This window comes from Dipteris shenzhenensis, unplaced genomic scaffold (assembly GCF_047967505.1).
Source record: "Dipteris shenzhenensis isolate YYH24624 ecotype China unplaced genomic scaffold, Dip_SZ_1.0 scaf0118, whole genome shotgun sequence".
NCBI lineage: Eukaryota > Viridiplantae > Streptophyta > Polypodiopsida > Gleicheniales > Dipteridaceae > Dipteris > Dipteris shenzhenensis.
In genome coordinates, this window is record NW_028239424.1 from 59081 (window position 1) to 85983 (window position 26903).

The following is a 26903-nucleotide window of genomic DNA, read 5'->3' on the forward strand; positions in this document are numbered from 1 at the left end:
AAAAGTCATTTATTTATAATCATTCACACAATCATTCGGGATCGAAGGACGAGGGGAAATAGGGCTTGTCTAATCTTTCATAAGATTCACCAGATTCGGGGTTATAGATATGAAAATTCGTGCTCCCGTTCGTAAGATACGTGAGAAACGTCCGACTGATTCGTAGACGAAGACGATTCATGGTAATCCGTTCCAATCCGAAGCACAAGCAGAAGCAAGGATAATAAATGGAATACGGGACTAGATAGGAGGAGAAATATTACCTAGTTGTAGTTCGTTTGTCGCAGATAATTAGTAAGTTATGCCAAGCAGCACGAAAGGATTCGTTCACGAAAGGGAAAACGTAGAATACCAAAAGGAGTTACACACATTCAAGCAAGTTTTAATAATACATTGTTACCGCTACGGATGTTTGAGGACAAGTCGTTTCGTGGTGTTTCCGCTGGTGTATGCGGATTCAGGGGTGCGAGGAAAGGTACACCATTTGCTGCTCAGACTGCGACGGGAAGGTGCCATTCGTACTTCGATTGATCAGGGTATGAAGCAGGCGGAAGTAATGATAAGCGGACCCGGACCGGGAAGAGATACGGCTTCGAGGGCTATTCGTAGAAGTGGTATAATTCTCCAGTTCGTGCGTGATGTGACCCCGATGCCGCATAATGGATGTAGACCCCCCAAGAAAAGGCGTGTCTAGTTTCCGACTATCAAACTGCTTTGAATAAAGAGGGACCCAATTACGATTTCAAGATGAAATACCAATCTCTACTCAGGCGATTCATGGAATGCATTGAATCCAGGATGGAAAGTAAGCGTCTTCATTATGGTTGTCTTGTTATACCTCCCCCCAAGAGAGGCCCAAGTTTAATACTGTGGGAATCGCTATGTGTAGAGCTTTACCTGGAGAGGTGGAGGGAACGAGTATAACACATGCGAAATCCGAAGGCATGAAGCATGAGTATTCCACAAATAACGGGCATTTGAGAAACAATACACGACATTTCAGTTAATTTGAAAGAAATTGTACCTCAAAGCGATTCTAATGATGTTTAAAAAGCATTTCCATCGATTTCATGGTCCTAAGAAGGTGACAGCTGGTGACATATCATTCCCGCCGTCTGTTAAAGCGATTGATGAGTCGCAACATATAGCTACCACTACCCAATCAATGTCCGTGAATGTAGAGTCGAAGATCGGGAGGGGTCGTGGATATTGCGTACAAGATTCCGAAGCTGTGTGAAGATGGGAATTTCCCATTGATGCTGTATCTATGTCTGTTTGAAATGTAAATCATAGCATTCACCTATTTGGAAATGGTAGAGAGATACAAGAAATACCATTCATGGAGATATGGACCAATGGTGGTTTGACTCCGAATGAGGCACCTTGCGAAGCGTCTAGAAATTCAACAAATTTATTCATTCCTTTTCCACATATGGGGGAAAATAATACTTCTTCTACTGGAGGTGGCGAGGATTCTTCCAATCCGACGGACTTTTCTTATCCTCCAAACGATATGGATGAATCGACGCGAGAGTTTGTGCTTAAACATACATTCATTGATCAACTAGAATTGCCTGTTAAGACTTATAACTGTCTTAAACGAGTTGGTATACGTACGATCTGGGACCCACTGAATTACAGTCAGGAAGATTTAGAGAAAATCAAGAACTTTGGAAGAAAATCTGTAGATTAAGTATTGAAAACTTTATGGGAACGTTTCGATATAGAATTACCCAAGAACAAATCGTATGTTGATTGGAAAAAAGATGGGTAAATACTCAAATATATTTTACCTAGTTCCCAAACCCATTCCTCATTCTAACCCTTAGGGGGTAAACCGAAACCAGTGGAGGATCGGTATCGGTAAGAATCGGGGTAGACGAGTTAACTTTGTTTGTTTATCACGCCACGGGAGGAGGGGACAGTTAGTTATCTGACTGGATCTGGGGGGTCTTGGATCGAAACGATCCAACCCCAGATCGACTATTTACCACATGGAGGATCGGCTTTTTTTTTGGTGCCAGATCGATCCTAAAATAGTCCCAAAGTTGAAGATCCATCGATGGGTAAAGCTGCTCCGATGCCTAACCGAATAGCTACTGCAGTACCAATCGGAGAAACCGTTGTAGCTACTGAACGTCGAAATGGATTCTGAAATTTATTCACATTCTCGAGAAAAGGCACGGTCAACGAACCTGCCGGTATCGACGCCATCAAAGGGACACCCAATGATTTATTAGGAACTGTACGGAGTATTTGAAACACGGAAAGAAATACCACTCGGGTAGTATCTCTAGGGGAGTTGCAAAGGGATTCGCTGGTTCACCGATCATCGATGGTTCTAGAACTGCCAAACCTACGGTACATGCAATGGTTCCTAAGATTACTACGGGAAATATATATAAGAGATCGTTGGGCCAAGCAGGTTCTCCGTAGTAGTTGTGTCCCATACCCTTGGCTAGTTTTGCTCTTAAAACAGGATCACTCGGGTCAGGTTTTTTTGTTATTGGGATAGACTTCTCACTCCCCCGGTAGAATCGGACGTGGAGATTCTTATCAGCCGGCTCAAGCAAATCCTCGAATATTTCCGTTTACAAATTCCAGTGGGGAACCGGAGGAGTCGTAACTTCATAATAATCTCTGATACTTCCCGAAGCGAGAACCTTGAAAAACGGAGAGTTATTCTACGGAATAGCTTATTATCCGAGTGAGCTTAAGAAATTTCTCCTCAAGAAGCTTCTTGGATGATCTCGTATCCCACACACGCGTCGTATCTACCCACAGATACGAGACTCTTGAGAAACAGTACCTGTGCGGGATCTTAACTTGTTACAACTTCGGCTTCCTCTTCCCCCGGATCGTTCTCTTACTCCGACGGTTGTTTCTCCGCATCGTACCAAATGCAGAGGAAGTGGATGCATTTTGAAAACCATATGTTTGAAGGGGTGAAACTGCCTGTGACTCGGGTATGCATGGGATTAGACGGAGCCTTAAGGATGAGTTCGACCATAGGAAGCATTCCCCAAAACACCTCATAGGAAGGGAAGTGTTTTCATATCCAAGTTTTAAACCCCAATTATGAGGTTGGGGAGAGTTGGAGCGGAGACACATACTTTAGTGTGGCAGCATTCGGTATAAGATCTGCATAGCCTATGTTTCGATACAAGTCACACACTCCCATAATCCGATCTTCCGCCTCCAGACACTTCAATTCATTTCCCTCGACAATTCGAGATAGGAATTCGGTCCACTAAGGAGTCTTCTATTTCTCTTGGTGAGAAAGACTAGTGGCAAGGAAAAAATAACCCCTCATCTTGTAGATTGGGGTCCCTCCCGCGGATAGATCAATCAATACCACCCATCCGCTGGATTATAGATTTTCATTACAAGGGACCCGAAATGCCTTGTTTACGGATCATCGGGAAGTGCATTAGCATAGAAACAGCTGTGAGAGGCGGTGAGACGAAAGTGTGTGAACTATAGAAACGAGTCAATGTAGATTGACCTACACTAACACTTCCTCGTAGTAGCTCCACCAACGGAGATCCTATTAGAGGAATGGCTTCCGGTACGCCGGTTACAATCTTAACTGCCCAGTAACCGATTTGGTCCCGAGGCAAGGAATATCCGGTTACACCAGAAGATACAGTTGGTACGGCTAGAATTACACCAGTAACCCAAGTTAATTCACGAGGTTTTTTGAACCCTCCTGTGAGATAGACACGAAATACGTGTGGAATCATCATTGAAACCGTCGTACTTGCTGACCATCAATGAACAGATCGAATTAGCCATCCAGAATTCACTTCGGTCATTATATATTGAACTGAGGAAAAAGCTTCTGTAACGGTCGGACGATAGTGAGAAGTCGTGGCGGAACCAGTAGCTACCTGAACCAAAAAACGAGTCGATGTGATTCCCCCCAAGCGATGAAAAATGTTCACATGAGGAGGAACATATTTACTGGTAATGTCATCAGCAATCGCCTAAATCTCAAGACACTCTTCGAACCAATCGTATACTTTATCAAGATAGGCGGGCTTCTACGACCCCCCCCCATACAAACTGTACGTGAGTATTCAACCTCATACGGCTTAAACGAAAACGTCTGAGTAACCCTCCGTTCTACTACTAATCACTTCGTGTGGCGAAATATATTGATCGGACACATTCCGATCCGTGGGAAGGAGAAGGTGAGTTGACTAGTGAAAGATTCCGTCGGAATTTTGCTTTAATCTCGTGTCGGCTTTTGGCCATGGGAGGAAATAAGGACTCCAGCGTCTCGAGGAATCTCTTCGTCTTATCGTTAGGTTTATCCGGGGGAATAACCGAGATAAATAAATGGATAGAGTTTCTATCGTTTCAATGTCAATATCTGGATATCTGTGAACCTTAGATCCCCACTACACTCCGACGAATCCCCTCATTACTAGGTACGAAGATTGAATGGGTGGCAATTCTTCCTCGTTAACATCTTGTGGAACGAAGCGGTTAGTGTTTCGAAGCAGAGACGCAATCAAGTATGAGTAGTTATTCTCAATTCTCAAATACGGAAGTGTTATATCAAACATATGATTAATAGCTACCTCGGTTTATAAATAAGAGGTTGGATCTTCTATTCGACGTTGGGTGACAATCCTGTGGCGAAGTCTGAGTGGTAGATTCATACGAATTAATCATAGTTCAGACATTATTGATTAATATATTAACCCTTGCGCTTTGGATGCTAATCACCCGACCGCTATCCAGCAAGATAATAATACCTCCCCTATAGGAAATAGATCGTCTATCTATTGAACCAGATTGACTGTAACGAGTCACACACCCGTATTATCAAGATCCTTGGAAGTTTGAGTTACGCGGTTCAACTACCCCTCCGCGGGAGGGATTTCCTACCGCTCCCCAGCTATGATGGCTGGGGGAGCTCGGAATAACAATCCGGTCTTTTTTTACCAACTTATCGGGATACCATCCAGTAAGACGGAGGAGTTATATATTTCCGGGATGGTGACTGGGAATACTGCAAATAGAGCCATGAAGAATCCCATCGGGAGAGTAGTCCCCCAACCAGGAGCAACTTTACCATATTCCGAATTGAGTGGTTTTAAAGAGATTCCCAAACCACTAATCTTAGGTTTGCCTTTTGGGGTGTCATCGATAATCTTCGTAGCCGTATAACTTATTCGATTGATTGAGAGTTGATAACTTTATATGCTATTATACTGAAAACGAACCATCACTGTTTTGGATTACCTAGCAACGGAAACTGCAACTCTGGTCGCTATCTCTATATCTCGCCCACCCGTCAGTTTTACCGGCTATGCTTTGTATACCGCTTCTGGTCAACCCTCCGCGGAGCTTAGAGATCCCTTCGAAGAACATGAGGACTGATTAGACTGGGGGACCTTCCTATAGTAACGAAGGAAGGTCTCTTATTCTCCCCCCCTCCCTGTGCTTTTGGTGCTTCTGGCGCTTCCGCTCGTGGAAGAGGGATACTCGCGCGGGAGAGATAGCTGTTTCTCCAGGAAGTTAAGTATCATTTCTTCCCCTTACTAAGGATCCTGGGTGGCTCTCGGAAGAATATGGCAAAAAATATTATACCTAGAGTGGCTACCGGTAGAAATGTATAAACCAATGCTTCCGTGGATTCGGTCGTGGAATGGGATTTCGGGGATGACTTTCGCACTAATTTGTAAATTCCTTAGTATTTTCTTCGTGTTTCTCCAACGGCACCCACTAACTTCCTTCCCCCCAGGCCCGAACCACTCAACCGGACCAAGTGGTTAAATTACCTGGGTGTATCTGCGATAGGGAGTGGTTGCTACAAATAATTTCATTGATTAAATACCCGAATCTGGGAATTGGGATGGACAAAGAGAAGATCTCTCAAACGATTCGTCTCTTGGTACTTGGATCCCCCAACTTCTGGAATGCTCCAAATTCGACTTGAGAATCTAAGTCGGGATCGATACCGGCGAACACGTCTCTGAACAAGGTTCTAGCACCGTGCCAGATGTGTCCGAGGAAGAGAATAAGAGCAGGCGTGGCATGACCAAAAGTAAACCGACCTCGAGGACTACTACGAAAGACACCGTCCGATTTCAAAGTGGCACGATCAAATTCAGAGATCTCGCCTGATTAGGCACGTCTAGCATATTTCTTCACCGTAGCGGGGTCGCTGAAACTAGTTCCATCTAGTTCACCACCATGAGATTCGACAGTTACACCTACTTGTTCAACACTGTATTTTGATTCCGCCCGTCTGAATGGAACATCCGCCCTTACGATGCCTTCCCCGTCGACCAGGACCACCGGGAATGTCTCGAAGAAGGTGGGCATACGGCGCACAAGTAACTCATGACCTTCCTTATCCTTGAAGACGGCGTGCCCTAACCAACCGACAGCTATTCCGTCACCGTTGTCCATAGCACCTGCTCTGAACAATCCACCCTTGGCTGGGTTATTACCAATATAATCATGAAAAGCTGATTTCTCGGGAATTTTGGACCACGCTTCCGATAAACCAGAATTTTCAGCTTTGCTAGCACGGATCCGCCGATCTATCTCTTGCTGAAAATATCCCTGATCCCATTGGTAACGGGTGGGACCAAATAACTCGATTGGAGTGGCGGCGGAGCCGTACCACATAGTCCCAGAAACTACGAAGGCGGCGAAGGAAACGGCAGCGATACTGCTGGACGAAACGGTTTCAACATTCCCCATGCGTAGGGCCTTGTATAACCGTTGGGGGGGACGAACACTAGGATGAAATGGACCGGCTAGTATACCTAAAATACCTGCTGCGATATGGTGAGAAGCTATTCCTCCCGGAGTGAAGGGATCGAAACCCTCAGCTCCCCGAGCCGGATCCACAGGTTGTACTTTACCGGTTAATCCATAGGGGTCCGATACCCAGATACCGGGCCCAAATAAACCAGTTACGTGAAATGCTCCAAAAGCAAAGCGAAGTACTCCTGATAAGAATGAATGAATTCCAAAAATTTTGGGTAGATCGAGGGATGGTTTTCCCGTGCGTTCGTCGCGAAACAAATCCAGGTCCCAATGGACCCGATGCCGGATAGCAGCTAGAAATAATAAACCGGATGGGATAATATGAGCTGCAGCTACACCTTCATAACTCCAGATACCTGCGTCAGTTACGGTATCTCCGGTAATGCTCCAACCCCCCCATGACTTCGTTATTCCGATACGGGTCATGAATGGGATGACGAACATACCCTGTCTCCGCATCGGATCAAGAACAGGATCAGATGGGTCGAAAACCGCTAATTCATACAGAGCCATTGAACCAGCCCAACCAGAGACCGGAGCCGTATGCATTAGATGTACAGAAATTAAGCGACCGGGATCATTTAGTACAACAGTATGAACGCGATACCGAGGCAAACCCGTTGGAAACCCCTTTGTTGAAAATGAATGGACACTACGTGACTTTCTCGCGTCGGAAGCCTGCGCTATAAAGAAGTGGAAGAGACTCTCTTCAATCCTGAATGGAGATCCCACTTGGAATGATACGTGTAAATACATTGGTGTATAGGCGGACGTATCGGTGTGGGGAGCCGAGAATCCCCCCCTCCTAGCGGAGGGAAAGACATAGATATTTTAGCATTTACATCTTTTACGCAACAACGTAGAGATTGGTCCCATCTATCTCGCGGGAAATATTCCACCACCAATCAGATCTCGGATCCCTCGGCTATGTACCACGGATTCCACGAGTAGACGCCTCAAGAGATGCAAATTCATTCCGACTAGACATGTTATAATACAACACAAGCCTCCACTTCCATCGGGTGTTACGCTTTCGTTTAAGAGACAACTACAACTTACTACCGGTTTCCGTATGCCAATTGGTGTTCCGAAGGTGCCCTTTCGTCTACCTGGGGAAGAGGATGCGGTTCGGATTGACGTATAGTGCGACTCGTTAGACATATCGAGTTGTATGGAGCTACTCCCCATCATTTCTCATCCGAGCGATGTGTCTCTATCTCACTCAGACTGATTCTTTGGTAGTCGAACGCGTGAGACTGGAACGAAAGATTCGATAAAAGATCCATCAATCGTCGGAATCCATGGCTAGTTGGAACTAACAGATTCGCCAGGCTTCGGTCGCTAAATCCCGCGAGTCGATGATGACAAGGATAACCACAAGATTGAATGGGACTTGAATTAGTCAGTGAGTCGGGGTGGGGTGCGGGATCTGAAAGATGGAGTGGGGAAAGAGGAAATGAAACTATTTGTTCTACATGTACAAATAATGATCGGATTTATATCTCCCCGAAGTAGAAAATGAGCCTAAAGATTCTTTTGAGAGGGACTCAATTATGAACAAGAAAACATTGGTGGGAGGGGGGGGTGTACCCCCCCCCCCCACCAATTGAGATATGGTTCAAGATGTTTGGGAGACCGAAGAGACGAACCTGAACCATAAATGGAATACTGGAAAATGGATTAGATTGGGAGGGTGAAAGAGGTTTTCATTAACGGTGATACATGAAGTATCTCTTCCTAAGGGATGTAGAACCTGTTTTGCTCCTTCTCGTACCGGACCCATGCTGGTATACCGGAACCACTGGAGCCGTATGCTTCTAACGATGCTCGTACGGTTCCGGAGGAGGGGGGCGCGGAGACCTATCCTGATCAACCGTCTCTATCGAGAGAGGCTTCTTTTTTTGGGTCAGCAAGTGGATGACGAGATTGCAAATCAACCGATTGGTATCATGATGTACTTGAATGGGGAGGACGAAACCAAGGATACGTATTTGTATACAAACTTTCCCGGTGGGGCAGTATTATCAGGAATATCTGTTTATGATGCTACGCAATTTGTTGTACCGGATGCACATACCATTTGCATGGGATTAGCCGCTTCAATGGGATCTTCCATTTCAACCGGAGGAGAGATAACCAAACGTATAGCACTGCCTCACGCTTGGCGCCAATGATTTGTATGGGTCGAAACTATGCCTCCGCCCGATTGCGGTAATAATAGCATGGCACTTAAAACTTGGTGGAATTCTAGGTATGTGTGCAAGGACCGAAGTAGTGAAGCACCGAGATAGTGAAGTGAGTCAGGAAATTCTTCGGTAGGGATTCACCACCAGTAAGTGCATCTACTCTAGCGTCGCAGAAATCCTGGGGTGAGGGATGAATCCCTACAATTTATCCCGAATCGAAGGATCTTGATTCTATCTCCCGTAGAGAATATCCATATAAAACCTTGGGATTGCTGGAAGGGATGAAGCAACGGAACCACCATAGTACTTCTGGTAAGAAAGGGTGGTATATGTAATTTCTAAGAAGCTGGCTCTGGATAAGAGATAAGAACCCCACCCGATTTCTGGAATTGGGATTCTTCCACTTGCAAAATATTTGGTAGTCAGACACGGAGCCGTATGCAGAAGGAGCTGCCCGTACGGTTGTCTTCGGATTGAATTGCAACGATACTGAATCAGGGTTATGATTCATCAACCTGCGAGTTCCCATTATGATGGACAGGCGGGTGAATGTATTATGGAAGCAGAAGAAGTATCGAAACCTTGTGATTGTATTACTAGGGTTCATGTATAAAGAACCGGCAAACCTTTATGGATGATCTCCGAAGACATGGAAAGAGACGTTTTTACGTCAGCGAAAGAAGCCGAAAATCATGGTATTGTAGATCCCGTAGCATCAGAAAACTCTCCAGATTCAAGATTAATTTAGTAACTTCTACTGCTTGGTGGGGAATGTCCGGGACTCACGAGGAGTCTCCCGATATGAACAGGGGAGATCCCTACATTCCGGTACTTTAGGAATCGATACTATTTGGGTGTGGGTATTTACCAAATGTCATTCACGAATATTGATTTGCGGGGGGGGGGGGGGAGGAGCAACACCCAATTCCTCCCTCTCCCAGGTTTATGACTTGTGTGAATCACCGCTATCTCCACCACTTATTCCATCTCCCATATTTTCTATATGAGGTTGCCCGGGAGATAAGGATTCTACCAACTCAATGATTGAGGTGTCCTCCATGGTTAGGAATAGTCCGAACCCCAAAACCCTGCATCTTTTGGATATGCCAACCAATCAACAACTTATTAGGAACGCAAGACAACCAATGGAGATTGGAACAAAATCCCCTGCCCTTCGGGGGTGCCCCCAACGCAGAGGGGTATGTACCAGGGTGTATGTGCGACACGTTTGAATCGTAAACCAAATGATATTGGGGGGTCGGTGTCGCAGCAAGATCCCTTCACTGTAATTAGGCAAAGATCCGTCATCTATATCCTTTACTGAGAGACGAAAATTCATAGTTCTGATTGGTGCAAATCCAATCATCTTAGTGTGAGATGAGAAGCAACTTATCAGTGATACTAAAAAAATCACTAAGCGACGTGGGGATGAGGATATCGATTCCCATATCTCTGCTGGAATCCCTGCAATGGCGGTAGCTTTGCTTTGGGTCAACCATCCAGCCAACTACCGAAGTGAAATACCGTTACTATACAAATAAGTCTTTCTAGGATGAAACTCTTTACCTGATCTCTCAAGTCTTGAGTGGAGCCGGGGATTGGAAACTATACGACTTACCAACAGTAATTCCATTTCCCCCGTCATCGGGAAATCATAGGCTCCGGTGTATAGGAAGGACCCAACTGTCGAGGAAGATACTACGGAAACTTTGGAATCCATAACTCCCTCTGGTGCAACTTCTTTATCAAGAGGCATCTGATCTCGGGGATTTGTGGACGGGAAGGTTAAGGTAGCAAAAGCCATTGGAATCATTATTTTCTACGTCAGATAGGAAAGTCTCTTGCGGGAATTGTTCTTTCAAAAGAATTAAGTGACCAGATTCAGATTCTATTTCAACTATTTCTGATCCTACTAATCCGAATAATTCGGATATCAGGAGTGCGGGAATTGAGAGTTTTGGTGTGCCACCGCGACCGTGCATGCCACCAGATCTACACTTAGCAATTCCGTCTTCTTGCTAGAAGGATGCATCCAGACGGTTCCGATGATATGAGAGAGGTGGGATTCATTCGGGACTGAAGGGGGGGGGGGGGGGTTGTATCACCAGTGTGACAGACAGAGTCCCCAAAGAATAATTTTGATATTTTGTGAGGGTAAACACTCAACGACTAGGGTAAAACGCGGATCTGTGGCTCGGAAACGTCGCAAAAGTATTCCTGAAATTACATCTGGATTTAGGGGAGCTCATTCAAAGCTATTTAGAACGGCGAATCAACAGGAAATGAAAGCATTGGCTTCTGCTTATCGAGATAGGAGTAATCGAAAGAGAGAAATTTGTCGCTTACGGATTGCCCGGATCAATGCAGCAGCACGAGGGAATGGAATTTCTCATAATAGGATGATTCACAATTTATATGAAAATCGAGTTTATCTGAATCGCAAAATACCTGCATAGATAGCTATCCTAGATACTCACTGTTTTTCCGAGATTGCACAACTACCAGTATACGAATCTACTGGTTGAAAATAAGAAACCTCTCCGGATATTGTCTCCCGGAGAGGCGGAACGGACGGTAGTAAACTACAAATATTCCACCCGGAGTATTGGTTCCGACTCCTATTCATTTCTCCATTTAGGGTTAATAGGATCGAGTAGTCGGTTGAATGCCAAATCTTTCAAACTAGAACTTAATTGTCTAGTCGCTAGCAATGCAAGGTCTAATTCTCGTTATTCGAGAACGGTGGCAAAGCTAAAATACGAGCTCTTTTGATTGCGACAGCTATTGAGTGCTGTTGTTTCGGGGTCAACCTACTCATTCATCTGGGTGAAATCCTTCCCTGTTCACTTACAAATCGACGGAGTAAACTTATATTTCTGTAGTCAATAATCTCGTCGGATCGGATGGATGGAGAACGTCTACGCGAAGACTGCTTAGATTTATTCGTGATACCTTTCATGACATTTCCGAAAACTATTGATTATTTTCCAGTTGATTAGAAACAGATCACTTATTTCTTCGACTCTTTGTGAATGGTATGTTTGTAGCAGCAGGGACAGTATCTCCTCGATTCCAATCAAGTAGGTGTATTGCGACGATTCTTACGCGTAGTATATCGAAAAATACCTAGAGATTTGTCGTCAGTCCCTTTTCGGGTGCAACTTGTGCATTCCAAAGCAATAGTTACTCTCGCATCTCTACTTTTAGCCATAGGATTCATTGAAATAAGTGAAGGAAATGGGGGAGGAGTGGATGGGAAGATACCGTCTCAGTAATAAATCATTAATAGAATTCCCGATTTATCGATTTCCAGTAATGAATGGATCGCTCACTGCTCCCCTCACGGAAATCGATCTATTTCTCCCACCTTACTTTTGTTTTGCTCAACCCCCGCCTCCCCCCGACTAGAGAAATGGAAATATCAAGGCATCTGGAAAGAATCGATTTATTTCTATTAGTAAACCGGCTAGCAGCCCAAACCATATCGTAGCCAACACGGGGGCCGTGGAAAGATAAATTTTTACATCTTGCATTGTGAATTCTCCTTCGTTTTTCAATCGACTAGGAAGATGATGTGTCTCTTCCAGTATTTTTACCACGACCAACCCCAGTAAGGGAATCGGATTCTTCCGGTCTGGGAATGATTCGGAGGCGACATCCTCTCGGGACATGGTTACTTCTTAAGTGGGTAGTCAAGTTCTGTGGCTATCAGTTATAATTACTTGGATCACGCGTCTCAATACCGAGAATGCCAGTCGGAGATCGAGACCAATAGGGATGTAGCGCAGTTTGGTAGCGCATTTGTTTTGGGTACAAAATGTCGCAGGTTCAAATCCTGTCATCCCTATTGTTCCCCGTACATCCCAAAATGATATTGGTGAGAAATTGGTGACAAGAGAAATCCATCTGGGTAGATTGTTTGTGTTATTCAACTGATTCCCCCACAAGAGACATTCCATTTATCTTCCTCTCTCCTGGTCGGTGAAAGAACCACTCCGATTAAGAGTCTGATTCTATTCCCGTGTCCGGATGTCCGCAGATTCTGATTAGAATGGAAACTGGCTTACGTGGGGAATGGAGCGCCCTTAGTTCAGTTCGGTAGAACGCAGGTCTCCAAAACCTGATGTCGTAGGTTCAAATCCTACAGGGCGTGTTTCTCCGACTCAAGTCGGTATCAGCTGGTTCGACCAATACCCACACATACTAAGAATTTGCATTTCCCGATCCCTCTGGATTACCAGAGAGATCTTAGGAATGGGAGAAGGATATGGCAAATGAGTCTCCGTCTTCTACCGAATATCTAGTTGGTCGCCACGTCGATATTGCAAATATGCAGTTACAAATAATCCAGCTAGAGTTATTGGGATCAAACCCAACACAATTCCGGATAGCAGTGCTTCAACCATTTGGGTTCACATACATTTAGTACAAATACTTACCGAAAAAGATTCAGGTATTAATTGGTAATAGATGATTGGTAAGTGCGGCGGATCAGTAAGTGCTAATGGGCACTCCTCGTTCCTTCTAAGCTGATACTCTTGTATCATATAAGCCGGATCTTATTCAATCCAACAAATAATACTGAAGTTGAGATTGGTGCGGACGATAGAAAAGCGAAGTGACTCGGTGGAGTAAGCATAGATTTAAGTACCAAATTGATTTAGCAGATAGGTTAGTAGAAAAATAATTGGTTACTCGGAACTATCGAAAGGGGATTCGAAGCTTGGTAGACATATGAGAGCAGTTTATCCGACGAGAAGATCGCGTTTCAGAAGCTGGGAATGGGATCGACAGTTCATCGAAATATCTCCAACCTCTGAATGAGTGGGAGGAATCGAATCTTCCCAGAAAGAGGAACAAGACAAGATTGGATATTAATATCTCAATTATATGTATCAGATACCCCTACATGACCAGGTTCCCCCGAGTTCTCGATGGAGAATCCTATAGTTCTAATGGCAGGATTTGATACGGAAGTCATTCGAAAGAAACTTAGACGTGGTGGGTTAACCACGCGCGTTGAGACTCACCGGAAGCATCGGAACCTCCAATTGAACAATCGGGGAAAAAAAAAGAATCATATTCTTTCCATAGGTTCTCCTAAAACGCGGAGAAAATACTGATAGATTTGTATACTCGGGGGGGAGGGGGGGAATTACGGTTTCTCCGCTCGGTTTATTTACAACTCGTTTATTTATCCGGCGAAATAAGAGGAATATTGCTGCTTCGAGGGGGGGCTAGCTATACTAATCCAGTATGTTTCGGGTATACCCTCGGTATAATAATGACAACTTAACGGGGATCGCTCAGGTATACCGGTAGATTCTCCATCTACTGGTACTCACACCTCTCGGCAAGCAATCCTCCTTAATCCCGCAGGGATATACGGAGCTGAACATGTCTGGGAATACGGGAGAACGTCCTTCTGCTGACATTATTACTAGTATTCGATACTGGGTCATCCATAGCATTACTATACCTTCTCCGTCTATTGCAGGTTGGTTATTCGTCAGTACAGGTTTGGCTTACGACGTTTCTGGAAGTCCCCGCCCAAATGAATATTTTACGGAGAGCCGACAAGAAGTTCCTTTAGTAACTGGCCGCTTCGATTCGCTGGAACAAGCTGATGCATTTACTAGATCTCAGGAGGTACCAACGACTCCAGATAGAACTTATCCGATTTTCACCGTTAGGTGGCTAGCCGTCCACGGACTAGCTGTACCTACAGTTTTTTTTCCAGGCTCTATATCGGCAATGCAATTCATTCAGCGATAATCCCTATATAAGCTATAAATCCACGACGCAACCGAACCCGAATAAACAGAGTGTGGAATTGAATCGTACAAGCCTTTATCGGGGACTCTTATTGATCTTCGTACTTGCCGTCTCATTTTCCAACTACTTCTTCAATTAGAAACTGAAGAGATTTGATAACCCCAATTGGGAAAAACTAAGACCTGATTTATTTGTGACTGTTCGTGTCTCGAGTCGTGACTAAATAATGAAATCAAAAAGGGAGGGGGGTGGGACAAATGGCCAATACCACTGGAAGGATTCCTCTGTGGCTTATAGGTACCGTAGCTGGTATACTCGTGATAGGTCTACTGGGAATATTCTTTCATGGAGCCTATTCGGGATTGGGATCATCCCTCTGAGAATGAATAAGCATTGGGAAATTCTTCCTACTCGCAGGTGAAAAGATGTGCCGGATCCCGGGGGTTCATAGGTCCGGAAACGGGTCAACCCCCTCTTCCGGAGTCTGTTCTACTGCTCCGGGTGCGACAACCCCCCAGCTGTATATGCTACTCCGCCTCAGCAGAGTCAAATTCTGGTACCGTACTCGGGTGAGTAGGTTATTCGATCGATTCTCTCCCGAAGAATCGATCGCAATTGGATGAAGGGGCGGTAATTATTGCAATCATTTGATAAGTATGGGACAGATTCCTACCGGGATTGGGAGGGTGCATATGCTTTTGATAACAAACCAACCCACGAGTCACTCGTCTGATTCTTCGAGAGATCGAGGGATGGGGGGAATCATATCACATTAAATCTCTGGACTCGGGAGGAAGAAGGAAGGACTCGACCTGAGGTTTAAATCCAATTCCAGGTCGATTTCCTCATAGTAAATTGGGGGGAGTACACGGTGGCGGTGGCTCACCCGCCACCACCGATATCGGAATAGAAAAAATAGTTAGCAAAATTGGATATATTTTCTGATACCTGTCGGGGAGACTATTATTGAAAACTTGGTTTCATCACCGAATATGTTTTTGAAGAATTCCAGTTATTCTTACTGCTAACTGGACTCAACCGGCTCCAAATGATACCACAAGAGTTGTACTTATCGCTTCGTTTAGACGTATAGAAGAGGTAGAAATCCAGAATTTGTCTTTGACTCGTCGGATTTACAGTCAATTACCAACCCTTTCCGGATGGTTCACATCCGAAAAGTATGGACTCAGAAATTCATCTCCGCCAATTGGACTTTCTCGAACTGCTTCTTCTTTGACACTGGGAATATCTGGGCCAGAGTAACCGATGCAAGAAAAAGTAGAAGACCTTGAACACGTAATGGATCCTGAAGTACAATCTCTGCCTCTGCTTGACCGAATCCACCCACGTTAGGGTTATTGGTCGATGGTTAATCAGCTTTAATATATTCACCCTCCGAAACGATAAGTTCGGGACCGGGAGGTACAGTATCAACTACTTCACGACCCCCCGATGTCTCTTGGGTAGTGATTTCGTATCCACCCCCCCTCTCCCTACGTGTTATTCTAGTTATCCTTCCCGTCGCCGAAGCGTTGTAAACCGTATTATTGCTTTTACTTCCATCGGGATAGATCTGTCCCCTTCCCCTATTCCCTCCAACATATAGGGGGTATTTTAAAAAGTGTACCTCTTTATCAACGGCAGGATCCGGTGAGAGAATCGGAAATACGATTTCACTATATAGCTTACCCGGAACCGGACCTATTACTATCATGTTCTTTCTATCGGGGCGATAGCTCTGGAACGAAAGTTTACTTAATTTCTCCCTCGCTTCGGTTGGAAGACGATCAGAAGGAGCCAATTCAAACCCTTCGGGTGGGATCGGTACGGCGCCTACATTCAATCCTCCCTTTTTACCATTTGCAAGTACTTATTTTATCTACATATCATAAGGAATCTTAACAACTGCTTCGGACACAGTATTGGGAAGAACAGATTGCGGAACCTCAATATCCACGGGTTTCTTAGCCAAGTGACGATTAGCACATACAATACGTCCAGTTGCTTCTCGTGGATCCTCGTAATTCTATTGCGCAAAAATCGGATATGCATTTGATACGGATGGACGATTCATTCCATCCAGAGTGATCAACATTGGAAATGACAGGGTCAACCACTTCGCCATCCAGTCCTTACTACTTCTCTTTCGCATAGTTCGATTATTAGTATTAGGGTTTCTCACAAATAGATTGTTTCTTGACATCATAGGTAAAATATTACTCCCCTCTTTTGGAGTATTCTGATATCCCGACGATTGCGGGAATTGCAAATTTTTATCCTCCCACTACCCAATACCAGAAGAGGATAATAAAATCCAATTCCTACGAGAAGTGAGTCTACTCCGTTGGATGCAACTGGCAGATACTCGGTGGAGTGATTATCATTCATTCATTGTGTGATAAGTCGCTACGATTGAAGGAGATATACGACTCAAATGGCGAGGAATCCGATATTTGGAGACTGTGTCTGAAATAACCGGGAAGGTTGAGACGAAACAAGAGATTACATATTTGTTGTGAGCGAATCCCAGATGTTCCAGGAGAGAATCTACAACTATTTCCCAACCGTGGGGGGAGTGAAATCCAATACATAAATCCGTTAATGGTGGAGTAGAGAACGCTTTCGTCGTATCATTTAAGCTATAGAATAACTCCCGAATCCAGGAATTTGAAACTGCGAGTCTTTCTTTACCTACTACGAACAAGCAGATCGAGGTGGCAATGCTAATTACGTCGGTTACTAGGTGCGAGATTATCTGGGTGTTTCCCTCGTTACATATTACCACCAATTGAATAGTTTTGTCATACACATCTGTGCCGTAGTCTTGTAATTAGGTATATACAGAGCCTCTCATTGTTTCACCCAACCGGAGTAAGCCTTCTATCTCCTGAAGTCGTTTGAGAGCTACCTCTTCCCGGAAAGAATTAATAAATATTTGTGACTGGAAGGTATTCCACCAATTTCTGATCCGAGGTTCTAGAAACCAATTCTTCAAGACAATTGGAATCGCGGAAGGGAGAAGTAATAGACATCCGATATATTGAATAGGAGCTACTGCTTGATATTTAGCCAATTCAGAATCGTTAAGTACTAATGAACTCGATTGACCCGTCAACTCTGTGTTGAACCTTGATGAAGTACGAGTTATGGACCGTGGCATCAGACTTATAGACTCATAAGCCGTTGTACTACTGGGGGAATCCACTGATTTGCGGACAGAAAATTTATCATTTGAGTTATCATTTATTTGGAGTGACGGAGAAGTTGTGGGACGGTGCCGTGTCCAGGAATCAGGATCATTTGGAGTTGCTTCGATCCGAGCCAATTTCCTATTCATTTGTTCCGTCTTACTCGATTCTCTTGACACATATTTACCCGCAGGAGCCAAAGGATTATCCCCTGGTGGATTTTGCGATAAATCACCAATTATGTTTGGTTTCCTCCCCACCCTGCAGGGATCTAGACGAACCAGTGGAGGCGCTGATTGAAGAGGCAGAGCAACTGGGGGGTGAGATGGAGATGCATCACGGGACCTTTCCTCTGTCGATATTTCTTTCCCACGGGAGGTAGGAGGATAATTCCCGATCAGGAGCAACTGGCGTTGCTTCCTCCTGATAAAGAACTTAAGACTATTCCGAATCTTCGATACAGATATGCTGATCCTACATTCTAAAAGACTCCGATATATAGTAGATAGAGATTTACTAGGTTCTGCATCCGTATGAGCTACCGCAGCCTGTGACGAATCTTCCGTAGATGATATTGTTTCTAGATAATAGGAAGAGTCTTCTCTTACGGATTGTAGTCGCTTACTAGCTTCGTAAGCTCTATCCGGGGAGCGACGTGGGGTATTGTAGAACCACCGGAGGAGTCTCCAACAGTATGATTTCATATATTATTTATATGGTGAGGAGGGGAATTCACGAAGTAAATTACTAAGTGGATGAATCCCCGTAATCGAATCCTCTTTTCTAATTCCCTTCTCTAATCGTCACTATACCATCCTAATTTCCTTCCCTCATCTCATTCGCTTCTTCTAGGAACCTCCGGATCGGTCGAAATATTAGAATCCCTCGATTGATACACGTGAAAAACGAGCAAGTTCAGCAGCTTTTTCTTCTGTTTCTCCCGACGCCGAATCCTCACCAATCCGGGTTAGGGGAATGTCTTGCCGACCCCTCATCTTCAAGTAAAGGACTCGACGAGGATAGAAACCTCCTCGAATTTCCAATTTAACTGCTTGTATATCTCTCATTGCAAATTGGATACAAATACGACGGTTTCCCCCGGGGAAACCCCAGCGAGAAATGGGGAAGATTCCTTCTCATTTATCAAATGAATTGTAGCCGCTACCCACATCCCGAAATATCGTACGCCACGGATAAAATCCAGGGAAGAGACCCGCGATACCATAGAAACACATCACAATACCTTGTGGAATGAAAACAATCTGTCCAGATGGAAGTGTGGGGATTAAATCTTCACCAATATAACTAGAGATTCCAACCGCCGGAAAACCCATTGCGCCACGAACCGGGATACGGGCCCAACACAAATTACTGAATCTACGAGAACCTCTTGGAGAATCTACTCGAAACCATTCGGATTGACGATTCATTAATACTCCCTCCAGAAATTGCCTTGTTGGAATGAATCAGCCGCTTATATTGTTATTGGTCCCACCTCTACCCTACCCCCCCCCCCCCTCCCCGAATAGATGCAGATACAGATACAGCCGATGCTTCGACATCACTTCATTTTGAAAAGGATTCTTGGAAGGGATTCTGTTTCCGAGAAGTTTAGAACATTTTCCACTGTTTTGGTGCGTAGGTGGGGGTCGCTAAGATCTATATGTCTTAGCAACGATGGAACGATCCACGTCTCACTTATCCATAAGGGGAAAGTGAGATATAGATTGAGATGACGTTAAAGATTCCCAAGTGCTAAAACAAGTGCTCAAATAAAATAACCGCCGGTGAAGCTATGTGGAAAGAATATATCCGACCGAATCAAAAGCAAGAGTAGTAGTCGTAATTGATCGATCCTATGGAACAATTTCCGTGAGATAGTGTACAGAACAAGAAATTGTAGAATTTCGTCCCGTTCTATATAAATAAACAGAGATATCATTGTAATTGCCGGAAAGACCGAACCTACTAGGGGTACAGAAATGGAAGGTAAATAGGACGCTGTCGTAATGGAATCACCTCAAGTAAGAAAGATATGACACAGATAGATGTATCTATAATGACATTATATTGTTATTTTTATCTTTTATCCCCCAATGTCTAATAATAGTCTCCTTATCTCACGTAGAAAGGAAGTTTTTATACATTCGATATATCGAGACAGTTACTCGGAAATTGCTACGAAATCCATATTGTTTCCGGTAAGGTATCTGATTCCAGCTCCGATCAACTGACTCAATGAATCTGCAGACATCCGCGGTGTCTACTTCGTCGAATCAGGCGCACAGCAGAGTCCGAAATTATACCGATGGTTAATCTCGATTTCTTACTGAGGTATAATTGCATTGTGGCATAATTTGCATGGCGTGATATCAGAGAAGGATAGAAAAGTATTGTTACGACGGTTCGCTGAATAAATTCCTCTCATTGGAGAGGTAGAGAGATTAGTAGGACAACCCCGAATTGATAATTCCTAACTTGATTAATGAGAAGGAGGGAGAGTGATAGAAACGGGGGTTTAACCGAATGGGGGGAAAGGAGGTTCAATTCCTTTTACAAGGAGCTGAAGAATAAAGCTCAGATATCTCACTCGGAACACCTTTTAGAGGATTACGTGGAACAATTGAATCGGGTGATCCATGATCAAATAAAGATTCAGCTACTTGAAAGCCATCGGGTATCTTCTGACGCAGTGTTTGTTCAATCACCCTTTTCCCAGCAAATGCTATGTATGCTTTGGACTCAGCAATAATTACGTCCCCTAACGTACCAGAACTAGCAGTAACACCACCCGTAGTTGGATAGGTAGGAACCGATATATATAATAATCCCTTCTGAACCTGATGTATTTGTGGGACGGGAGGAATCTTAGCCATCTGCATCAGACTCAACGTCCCTTCTTGCGTACGTGCTCCGCCGGAAGCACAGATAATAACTAGTGGAAGGGATTGATCCGTGGCACATTCGATTGAGCGGGTAATCTTTTCACCTACCACAGAACCCATACTTCCCCCCGTGGATTGAAAGTCAGTAACACCAAGCGCAATAGGTGTCCCGTTTAGACATCCCACCCCTGTCTGAACAGCATCAGTTAAACCCGTTCGTTTCTGGGAGTTGATGATGCGACTTCCATGAGAATCCCCGTCAGAGAAACCTGGAACATCTTATGCAGTCATGTCTTCATCCATGGGAATCCAAGTGTCACGATCGATCGGAAGTTCGATTCTTTCTGTACTAGTCATTGGGGGGTGATAGCCGCACTCCTCACAAATATTTTTATTTTGTTTTGGGAATCTCACGTAAAGCATGTTACCGCAGTTGTCACACCGAGTCCACAACCCCCTGTCGGTATCAATGCTTATGTCTCTATTCCTTCCTCTCTCACTCAAAACGTAACCCTTTGTGGCTTTTTCGAGGAAAGCCCCGATCAATCCACCAAATTCGCGTTTATCTTCGAACCGATTTCTCACAGACATAGGAATTTCCTCATTCATTTCTTCTCCTTCGCTTCGGAGGTAAAAACAGTCGATTCTATTAGATTTCATTTCATCAATGAGATAGACACAGAGATGGAGAAATCATTTCTGAACTATCAGGATCAGCGTCTGTTCGGAATAGGCGTCGAATCGAGACTGACTCCGAATCCGATAACTAATTGGCAATTGACTGATCATCTATTTGATCAATCATATGTTAGAACCCCACAAATAATTATCCAATAACACTTCGTGGAAATAGTTGTGTCGTGTACTGAGAGGCACTGAATCATTTCCTTACTACTCGAGTCTCTGCAGCTCGTATTCCACCTCTCCTATGCAAATTGGGGGGGATTCGAACCCCCGTCCCCATGGATCGGAACCATGTGCTCTCATCCGCTGAGCTACCAACTCCGATCCGTGGCATATCGGGAGTATGGAGGGGAATGTTCCTTCTCCCTATACTCCCTGTTCGCCCCACGAATCCTACCGAATGAATGAGATTCCCGAATAGTTACGGAAATTACAATGTATCAATTGTGTCGAATTCAAATTTGATCTGTTTCCATACCTCGCAAGCAGCAGCCAATTCGGGACTCCACTTACTAGCTTCGCGGATAATCTCGTTACCTTCACGAGCAAGATCACGTCCCTCATTACGAGCTTGTACACAAGCCTCCAATGCAACTCGATTAGCTACGGCGCCTGGTGCGTTTCCCCAGGGGTGTCCCAAGGTTCCTCCGCCGAACTGTGAGACAGAATCATCTCCGAAGATTTCAGTTAGAGCGGGCATATGCCAGACATGGATACCTCCCGAGGCTACGGGAAATACACCTGGCATGGATACCCAATCCTGAGTGAAATATATACCACGGCTTCGGTCTTTCTCGATATAATCGTCGCGTAGCAAATCGACGAAACCCAGTGTGACTTCTCGTTCTCCCTCCAGTTTACCCACTACGGTCCCGGCGTGGATATGATCCCCGCCGGACATACGCAATGCTTTGGCTAGGACACGAAAATGGATACCGTGATTTCTCTGTCTATCGATAACAGCATGCATCGCGCGGTGGATATGAAGCAGTAGCCCATTATCTCGACAATAAAAGGCCAAGCTAGTATTTGCAGTGAAGCCTCCCGTCAAATAATCATGCATGACGATGGGTGCTCCCGATTCTCTAGCAAAGACTGCTCTTTTCATCATTTCCTCACACGTACCCGCAGTGGCATTTAGATAATGTCCTTTTATTTCGCCCGTTTCGGCCTGAGCCTTGAAAAGAGCTTCTGCCACAAACAGGAACCGGTCCCTCCAACGCATGAATGGTTGAGAATTTACGTTCTCATCATCCTTCGTAAAATCAAGTCCGCCACGGAGACATTCGTAAACAGCCCTGCCATAGTTTTTAGCAGATAAGCCCAATTTTGGCTTGATTGTACATCCCAGCAAGGGACGACCATATTTGTTCAGTTTATCCCTTTCGACTTGGATACCGTGAGGCGGCCCAATGAAAGTCTTGGAATAAGCAGGAGGAATTCTCAGATCCTCCAAACGTAGAGCTCGTGGGGCTTTAAATCCAAATACGTTACCTACAATGGAAGTGAACATATTGGTGACGGAACCCTCTTCAAATAGATCCAAAGGATAAGCTACATATGCGATATATTGATTCTCTTCCCCAGCAACGGGTTCGATGTCGTAGCATCGACCCTTGTAACGATCGAGACTAGTCAGTCCATCCGTCCACACAGTGGTCCACGTACCTGTGGAAGATTCTGCAGCTACTGCAGCTCCAGCTTCCTCAGGCGGTACCCCGGGTTGCGGAGTCATCCGGAAGGCTGCCAAGATGTCAGTATCTTTGGTCTCATAATCGGGAGTATAGTAAGTTAGTCGATAATCTTTAACACCAGCTTTGAACCCAATACCTGTTTTAGTCTCTGTTTGTGGTGACATGAGTCCCTCCTTACAATTCAATTAGTAAATCCTGCAAGGATGAGATCTGCTCGACATAGATGGAAGAATTCAACGTGAAGCGTGGAATAGGTCCTGATAGATTCGACTCGAGACGTTTGTCGAAACTCTACCTCAAGCATGGGACATTAGTATTTTATAATACGTCCCACATGTAATGCAACTGACTCTGGTTGTTTCGCACGGAAATTGCTTGAAGAATTAGATCGTAATACATCTCGATACATTGACTCGGGAATCTTTTCGTGGTTAGACTGGTCAGTAGAAGCAAAAAAGGGGATTGAATTCGATATCTGGTTCGCTTTGCGAATAGACGGGGGAAAAAAGGGGATTCGACGAATGAGATGTAGCAATCACATCTAACTAGATGGACCAACTCGTGGGTATCGCGCTCTTTTGCCTCCGACCCATATGTGGAGAGGAGGAAATCAAATCCTACAGTACCTGTCACCCATCTGGATGGATCGGAATCGACTTCCGAGGAAGCAAATGATATGTTTGAAAAAGGGGGAGAAGGGTGTGGAACTAGTAACTCCCCACCATCAACCAATTAGCAATGAAATGCCAGATGGTTCTGCCAATTCGACAATCAAATGAAGATAATACACCAAAACAGTTACGAAAACCAGTTCTTCTGCTTTTGGAATTTCTAAATCAGTGGAGAGAAATGTGGGATATATTACCCAGATCATTGGACCAGTATCGGATGTGTCTTTCCCTCCAGGTAAAATGCCCAATATCTACAACTCTTCGATGGTTAAGGGGAAAAACCCGGCGGGTCAAGAGATTAATGTTACTCGTGAGGTGCAACAATTACCGGGTAATAATGAAGTCAGAGCCGTAGCTATGAGTGCTACAGATGGTCTGATGAGAGGTATGGGCGTCGTCGATACAGGAGCTCCTCTCAGTGTTCCTGTTGGTGAAATTACTCCTGGTTGAATCTCTAATGTCCCTGGTGAACCCGTCGATGACTTGGGTCCCGTAGATATTGGTACGACGTCCCCCATTCATAGATCCGCTCCGGCATTTACGCAGTTGGATACTAAATTATCTATATTTGAGACGGGGATTAAAGTCGCGGATCTTTTGGCTCCCTATCGTCGAGGAGGAAAGATTGGATCATTTGGAGGAGCTGGAGTGGGAAAAACGGTTCCTATCACGGAATCAATTAACAACATCGCCAAGGCTCACGGAGGTGTATCTGTATTTGGTGGGGTGGGGGAACGCACCCGTGAGGGTAATGATCTTTACATGGAAACGAAGGAATCGAAAGTTATTAATGAACAAGATATATCAGAATCGAAGGTGGCTCCAGTTCATGGTCAGATGAATGAACCACCAGGAGCTCGTATGAGAGTTGGTTCAACTGCTCTGACAATGGCTGAATATTTCCGAGATGTGAACAAGCAAGATGTCCTTTTATCTATCGACAACATATTTCGTTTTGTCCAAGCAGGATCAGAAGTTTCTGCTTTATTGGGTAGAATGCCTTCCGCCGTGGGTCATCAACCAACTCTTAGTACAGAAACGGGATCCCCACAAGAGAGAATTACTTCTACCAAGGAAGGATCGATAACTTCTATTCAAGCTGTTTATGTACCTGCAGATGATTCGACTGACCCAGCTCCTGCTACAACATTTGCACACCCAGATGCTACCACTGTGCTTTCGAGAGGACTAGCAGCTAAAGGTATTTATCCGGCTGTAGATCCCTTGGATTCGACTTCAACCATGTTACAACCCTGGATTGTGGGTGAAGAGCATTACGAAACCGCACAAGGGGTTAAACAGACTTTACAGCGTTATAAGGAATTGCAAGATATTATAGCTATTCCCGGACTGGATGAATCGTCAGAAGAGGACCGTCTAACGGTAGCTCGGGCTCGGAAGATAGAACGTTTCTTATCACAACCCTTCCTCGTAGCAGAAGTATTTACTGGTTCGCCAGGGAAATATGTTAGTTTAACAGAAACCACTAAGGGATTTCAAATGATTCTTCCTGGAGAATTGGATAATCTCCCTGAACAAGCTTTTCATCTGGTTGGCAACATCGATGAAGCCACCACGAAGGCTGCAACCTTACAAGTGGAGGGTCAATGAAAGGGATGGTACTGAATCTTCGTGTAATGGCTCCTAATCGAACTGTTTGGAATTCTGAGGTTCGAGAAATCGTCCCATCTACGAGTAGTGGCCAGATTGGTGTATTGCCCAATCACGCTCCACTTCTTACAGCTTTGGATATGGGAGTCCCGAAGGTACGTCACGATGGACAGTGGTCCGCAATGGCGTTGATGGGTGGTTTCGCCATGGTAGACAGTAATCAGGTAACAACATCAGTCAACGAAGCAGAACGAGCTACCGAAATTGATCCTGAGGAGGCTCGGGAAGCTCTTCAGACAGCTCAAGCTGACGCAGCTCAAGCCGAAGGCAGAAGGAAAGCTATTGAAGCTAATCTAGCATTTAAAAGAGCTAAGGCGAGATTAGAGGCTTCAAATACTACTCAATCATTCCCACTTTTAGTTGCGCCTGTGAGAAACGACGGGAAAAGCATGATGGGACACACAATGATTTGTTAGTCCCGTAATACTTCGTATCCATCCCAAATATTTGTAGAACTTATTAGGTATCATTTCAAGTATTGTGGTACCTAATGAGTTTTACCTACTATTGGATTCGAACCAATGACTCTCGCCGTATGAAAGCGACACTCCAACCACTGAGTTAAGTAGGCTTCTATTGCTTGTAGTACTCTATTATACCGACCCAGGGAGAGAATTTCAAACAATTAGAACATCAATAAATATTTGATTTTAACGGCAAAAGATGAGTCTCGCCTCCTTCTCGGTTGGTTACCAGCTTGACAGGGATCATCCGATGCATTATACTAATGTAGCCACAGGGCTATAGCTCAACGGTAGAGCACCTCGTTTACACGTGCGCCGATGCTTCTCGGGAAGGGTTCGTCGCTATTCAACCGATCTACGCGGAATATACCGCGTAAGTTACTTATGTCTTACCCTATTGGGAGATGTGGAAGAACAGTAGCATGACGAAGAATCGATCGGAAAAAGGATCGATTTCGGTGGGTTGATATGGTCAGTAGATGATACGTCTAATGCTAAGGGTGGTGGGGGCAATGCGAGGACCTCAACAAGATCTCTTCTTCGTCCTACGAACCTTGAGGTGTATGAGGGTATCGTATCTCCTTCCTAGGCGATCGAGACACTTAGAATTAAGTGGATTTGTGTCTACGGGATGCAAACCTGTGTCAACACTAAGAATCTTCTCGAGAGACTTCGGGATTGCTTCGGAGGGAACGAGTTCTTCGAGCACACGGAACCATTTCTTTGTTATTTATAATGAAGCAAAGGATGGTGCATCAACAATGGCTTCTTCCTCCCATCCGGTGGAAGACTAGTTGATGAGGGAGCCCAATGCCACGAAAGAAGCATGTTGGGTTCGTGAAGCAGTTCAAGAATTTATATATTCCGATCTGCATTACCGAGAATGTTTACGG

General features: G+C 44.7%; 3 non-coding genes across 3 annotated transcripts; 2 read left to right on the forward strand and 1 right to left on the reverse strand.

Moving 5' to 3' along the window:
* Positions 1 to 12751: 12751 nt before the first annotated feature.
* On the forward strand, positions 12752 to 12825 carry TRNAP-UGG (transfer RNA proline (anticodon UGG)). The gene has a single exon. It is a non-coding gene; the product is annotated as a tRNA-Pro (tRNA).
* A 232-nt stretch (positions 12826 to 13057) lies between these two features.
* TRNAW-CCA (transfer RNA tryptophan (anticodon CCA)) lies at positions 13058 to 13131 on the forward strand. The gene has a single exon. It is a non-coding gene; the product is annotated as a tRNA-Trp (tRNA).
* An 8626-nt stretch (positions 13132 to 21757) lies between these two features.
* TRNAR-CCG (transfer RNA arginine (anticodon CCG)) lies at positions 21758 to 21831 on the reverse strand. Its single transcript has one exon. It is a non-coding gene; the product is annotated as a tRNA-Arg (tRNA).
* Positions 21832 to 26903: the final 5072 nt, after the last annotated feature.